We start from the raw sequence: 6000 nt of genomic DNA on the forward strand, positions 1-6000 counted from the left end.
TACCTGTCAATGACTACTTCAGCTTCAACCTCAATAATATACAGGCAAACAATAGATACAAACTCAAAGTAAACCGCTCCAAATTCGAATGCAGAAAATATGACATCAGCAACAGAGTGGTCAACACCTGGAATGCTCTACCTGACTCCGTTGTTACATCCTCAAACCCTCACAGCTTCAACCTTAAGCTGTCTACCGTGGACCTCACCCCGTTCCTAAGAGGTCCGTAAAGGGGGCGTGCATAAGCGCACCAGTGTGTCTACCGTCCCTGTCCTACTGTCCCCATTTATTTGTTCTCATTTCCTATATTCATGTCCAGGTTTATACTTATACCTGTTATCTTATACATGTTTGACAAACTAAAAATAAAATAAAAATAAAATAAAATAAAAAGGGCAGATTGGAGACTAGCCAAAATTTTTCCAGAACTGTTGGTTTCAGATATATTAGAACCTCCTTCTCACTCAAATTCATCACTGCATATACCCAACCGTATATAATAAATATCTCAGGAGGACAGCCAATGGAAACATGCATGAAAATGTCAGGTGACTGATTGAGAATCCCAATGGTTCTGTCCATTTCTTCAGAAATTACAGGACCAAACACCACACAGTTAACAGGAGAAGATCCGAATCCATCTCCAAGCAGGTCAGAGCAACTTCATCCAACTGGTACCTAGAGTATATACTTCACAGTGTCCCAGAAGATGTTCTTTTGATTTCTCCTTTTCCAGCAATAAATAATGCTATACTGACAGTGTTGGGTTATTTTCTAAACTGGCAAAAATATCCAACCTGCTGATCCCCAAAGCATCTGTGCTTTTTATCTCAGTTTTCTTCCCATTCAAAAAATGCATTTTATATAAAGCATAATAGCAATGGGTAATTCATTGCATCAGTGGAGTTCACCTTATTGATGAATAGAAACAGCTGGATTTAATCCAATACATTGTATTCCTATTTCTCATTTTTACTATAAATCACCTTCAGTTAAAGAAACAATACTGAAGGTGATTTATAGTACAACAATGAGAAAAATAAATTTTCTGAATGGGAATAAAATAGAATTCTTTATTGGCCAAATGTGATTGGACACACAAGGAATTTGTCTTGGTGCATATGCTCTCAGTGTACATAAAAGAAAAGATATTTTCATCAAGAATCATAAGGTACAACGCTTAATGATAGTCATGGGGTACAAATAAGCAATCAGGAAACAATATCAATATAAATTGTAAGGATACACGCAACAAAATTACAGTCATACAGTCATAAGTGGGAGGAGATGGGTGATGGGAACGATGAGAAGATTAATAGTAGTGCAGACTTAGTAAATATTTTGACAGTGTTGAGGGAATTATTTGTTTAGCAGAGTGATGGCATTCGGGGAAAAACTGTAGTGTCATTTTGAGGGTAGGAGTTGAAACAGTGAGGAAAAGTGAGGAAAAAAAGCACTAATGCTCAGGGATTAGCAGCTTGGATATTTTTGCCAGATCAGAAAATAACCTCCAACAGTATAACTTTATGGTAACTTTGTCATGCTGCAGTAAAACCTATAAAAAAGATTGATGCACTATTATATAGATGGAAGGAATCCAGGAATCATTCTGCATCAATTATGCATTTTTTTTCTTCCTTGTGTTTTCCCCACTAGTGCAGGGTCTGCTTTTTTTCAGATCAACCAGTTGTTGATCCACTGATTGTGACAGGAATTGACTAACCAGCTTATCACTTGAGGCTGAGAAAGAACGTCATAATCAGCTTTTGTGCCTGAAGTGGAACTAGAATTCACCACCTCCTGGTTTCTAGCTTGGTGCCTTAACCACTAGACCAAACTGGCTGTCGCCGTTAAGTATGTGATGGTCAGTCTAATCCAGTATTTTTCAACCTTGGCAACTTTTAAGATGCTTGTAATTCAACTTGAACACTAGACACCTTGAAGTTGCCAAGATTGAAAAAAAAAATACTAATTGATACAGGAGTTCATTTCTTATTATTCTGCATTTGAACAAACAGTGCTATTTTGAGGGCCATTTAGAAATCTGGATTGTGTTTACTTATTAATAGGCTTAATTTCCCCACTGTTTCTGTTGGTTAAATGATCTGACTTAAATGTCAATAACTTACTTATTTCATCTAATAGTTCTGTAGTGTAAAACGATGGGCTAATATTAGTGTGTTTTTGTATATAGGTAATCCATGAATTTATGGACTGTTTTTAACTCCTTTTTTACATATAATTAAATATTTTTTTAAAAAAGGAAATGATTAATGATAGCTCCTGTGATCCATTTTTAGCCTTTAAAAAAAGATAAAGCCACAAATATTGCCAAACATTTTGACAATGGTTCCTTAGGTTTCAAAAGGTTGGAAGAAAGCTATTCTTCTGGCATCTCTGCCATCTGCCAGTCTGGTATCCTTGTATAACTTCTCTTGGCATGCCTTAATCTTTTTTTTTTTTTAAAAATCTCCATGCAGATTCTTTCAAAGGATCCTCAAACTGAGCAGAAGCCAGAACAGACACTGCACCCATCTCTTAGTTCTGGGCATCAGGCGAAAGACAGACCCCCTGCTTTACATACCTACCAAGGACAGTAGTTGCTAAGAAAGCCAAGAAGAATGGCTCTTTTGACTGAATGTGTAGATTTTGCTTTTGAAGGCAGTAGTGATGGCTGGAGCAGGGCACCGCAGGCCATGTGACAAGGGCTGATTCACAAGTGAGCTTTGTCATATGCCACTACCCGGACACCTGCAGCTGCTCCAGTGTGCTGCTCACAATAGGGGCACTTTGTTTAGAGTCTAGTCTCCCAAAGAGGGAACAAGCGAACATAAAAAGGCAAAGTTTTTGCCGATTAAGTCATTGAATCCCCTCCAAATAAAGCTATGGGTCGAACTCTTCCCTTCAGTCAAGTGTTCCTTTGGAAGTATCTAAGGGACCGAATCATAGAGACGATTCTCTATTTTCTTAACCCCAATTTATTCTATTCTGCTTCACATTTCTGATCAGAGCTGACACAAAATTTTCCGACAGAATAGCTCAGAGTTGTGTGGCAGAAAAAAATACACCCATTCTATGGGGAGACAGAGAAGAATTGGGCTGTACTGTACAATTTGTATTCACACTTACCACTGTTGCAAACCACTGAATCACCCCTATGATCATGCGATTGTAATTAGGGTGCTTGGCAAGCAGCTTGCATTTATGATCTGTTGCAGCCTCCTGTAGTCACATGATCACAATCTGCAACATTTTTTTGCCGGTTTCCGCCAAAAATGTCCATTGGGGAAGCTGGGCCTGCTTAACAATCATGCGATTCATGTAATGACTGTAATGTATCTTTAAAAGTTTTGGAGGGAAAACTGAGCGGGAAAAAGCACGTTGCTGATTGGATAAAGCCTCTGGCTAAACTGTATATAAAGAGAGGGTTTTCCCAGCCCGGCTGCTGGGTTCACCATATAGTAAAGAGCTGTTGTCACTATCCTGGTCTCCTGCCTCGTTATTGCCCGAATCTAACACTGGCGACGAAGGTGGGATCTCGAGGCTAAGAGCGCCAGGAAAAAAGCTGAAGTCACCAGGAAGACGCGAACCCAGCAAACAAGGGGCGGAAAGCAGCGATGTCCAGCTACACACCGCCAGCGCCATTCGACCCAGCTAAGGAAAAATGGGGGTCATACATGGCTCGTTTCGAGTGTTTCCTCGAGGCGAACGAACTCCAAGGAGTCTCAGACAACAGGAAGCGAGCGTATTTCCTGAGCCACTGCAGTCCAGAGGTTTTCGACACCGCAGAATCGTTGGCGGAGCCAACGCCGGTACAATCGGTGCCGTGGCAGACTCTACAGACCGTATTGAAAGCCCATTATGCACCAACGCCGTCCAAGTATGTGCAACGGTACGAATTCAGGGAGCGTAGGCAGCAAGAGGGCGAGTCCATCAGCGTATACATGGCAGCCCTGAGGAAAGCCATGAACCATTGCGAGTACCGAGACTTGGACGAGGCATTGCTGGAGCAACTCATTCGTGGGGTCAGGGACATCCGTTTGCGACGGCGGCTGCTGTCCAAAAGCAACTTAACGCTGGCAAACGCCTTGGATGAAGCCAGGGCTCATGAGATGTCTACCCAAGCGGCGGAAACCCTACAAAAGCAAGTCGCACCAACGGCTGGTGCAAAATCAACCCCGGTCCACAATGAAGAGGTCCAGGCCGAATCGGACGGTGAGGAAGAGGAAGGAGTCTTCCACACCGGGAGGCCGGAGAAAGAAGACCGGGGTGACTGCGCGAGTTGTGGAGGGCAACACCAACGACAACAATGCAAATTTAAGGATGCGACTTGTCGGCGGTGCGAAAGGAAGGGGCACATAGCACAGGTCTGTCGAGCACCCCAACCTTCCCGCCAAAAATTCAAACTGACCAACCAGAGCGCGGGAACAGCGAAGCAGCCCGTGATTGGTCAATTCAAAAAAGGTGCGAAGTTGAATCAGACTGTCGTGAGAGTGGGTCACGCAACAACACGCCTAGAAAAAAAAATCTTTACAAAAGCAAAGATTGAGGGGGTGCCGTGCCGATTGGAGGTAGACACCGGCTCAGCGATCACGATCATGTCCTGGGACACTCTCGTGAAAGCCTTACCCGCCATCGCAAAGCGCAAGCTGAAACCACAGAACTTAAAGGTACAAGACTACCAAGGGAATCGCATCCCTGTTCGAGGGGTAACGGCCGTCCACGTCGAGTATGGACGATACAAGAAAACTCTGCCCATCACCATAGTCGATGGGACCCTGCCAAGGTTGTTGGGACTGGACTGGTTCCGAGCATTGGGCATGGGAGTGACTGGAATCTTCAGAAACGAAGTCAACCTCAAAGACGCACTCATGAAAGAATTTGGGGACGTTTTCAGAGAATGCCTGGGCAAGTACACGGGGACCCCTATTTCTTTTAACTTAGACCCACAAGTTGCCCCTATTCGTTTAAAGGCTAGGAGGGTCCCGTTCGCCCTAAAGCCCAGGATTGACCGGGAACTGGACAAGCTAGTAAACCAGGGAATTCTAGTGCCAGTTGACCATGCTAAGTGGGAGACCCCTATAGTCACCCCAGTCAAACCGGACGGGTCGGTCCGGATTTGCGCCGACTATAAGGCAACGCTTAACAAAGCGTTGCAAAAGAGTGCTTACCCCGTCCCGGTGGTACAGCACTTACTGCACTCAATGGGGCAAGGGCAGGTTTTTGCCAAGCTAGACTTGGCCCAAGCTTATCAACAGCTGCTTGTAGATAGCAGCACAGCCGAAGCGCAGACAATTGTGACTCACAGAGGGGCTTTTAAGTGTACCCGGTTACAGTTTGGGGTTAGTGTGGCTCCAGGGTTATTTCAGAACCTAATGGAGCGGCTATTGCAGGGACTACCAGGGGTGGTACCATACTTTGACGATGTACTGGTATCCGCTGAGAATCTAGAGGAATTAGGGGTAAGGCTGCGAAAAGTTTTGGGCATTTTCCGGTCTGCGGTCTCAAAGTTAAACTGAACAAATGCCAGATCGGGGTTGAATCTGTGGAATTCCTGGGCTACGGATAGACAGAAAAGGATTCACCCACGGAAAGCAAGGTACGGGCCATCAGGAAGGCCCGGTTCCAAAGAACAAAGCGGAGTTGCAGGCATTCTTAGGTCTGGTCAATTTCTACGCTATTTTTAAGAAATAAGGCAACAGTAGCCGAGCCGCTTCATAAATTACTAGCAAAGGCGGCTGCATGGTCTTGGGGAAAGGCGGAAGCTAGGGCATTCAAGGTAAAGAATCTCCTATCGAGTGATAGCCTCCTTATCCAATACAATGGCACGCTGCCATTAGTGTTAAGCTGCGATGCATCTCCCTATGGGGTGGGGCTGTGCTCAGCCACAGGTTGCCAAATGGCACAGAAGCCCCTATTGCATATTACTCCCGAACCATGTCATCAGCTGAAAGGAATTATAGCCAGCTTGATAAGGAAGCCTTGGCTATAGTCTCGGAG

The sequence above is a fragment of the Ahaetulla prasina genome, chromosome 2, assembly GCF_028640845.1.
Source record: "Ahaetulla prasina isolate Xishuangbanna chromosome 2, ASM2864084v1, whole genome shotgun sequence".
Classification (NCBI taxonomy): Eukaryota; Metazoa; Chordata; class Lepidosauria; order Squamata; family Colubridae; genus Ahaetulla; species Ahaetulla prasina.